We start from the raw sequence: 288 nt of genomic DNA on the forward strand, positions 1-288 counted from the left end.
TTCTTTTTTTTTGTAGAGAAGAGCTCGTCGGAGCGGAGCCGGAGTACCTCGGCGACCCCGATCGCCTTCCTCGCCGCTGGCGGGCTGCCTGCACCACGTTGCCTCGCCACTACAAACCAACCGACACCCTCGTAGCCCCGCTAGCCTGACTCCACTGCCACCCAGTGTTGCATAATCCACCCCCTCGTTACAATGCTGCGAAAATGAATCAAACCTCAGCCTTTTCCAAGGCAACTTAGAAGCGCAAGTGCATCGACCCCCCAAGACTGAATCATTGAAGATGGCGCC

This window comes from Miscanthus floridulus, chromosome 11 (assembly GCF_019320115.1).
Source record: "Miscanthus floridulus cultivar M001 chromosome 11, ASM1932011v1, whole genome shotgun sequence".
Classification (NCBI taxonomy): Eukaryota; Viridiplantae; Streptophyta; class Magnoliopsida; order Poales; family Poaceae; genus Miscanthus; species Miscanthus floridulus.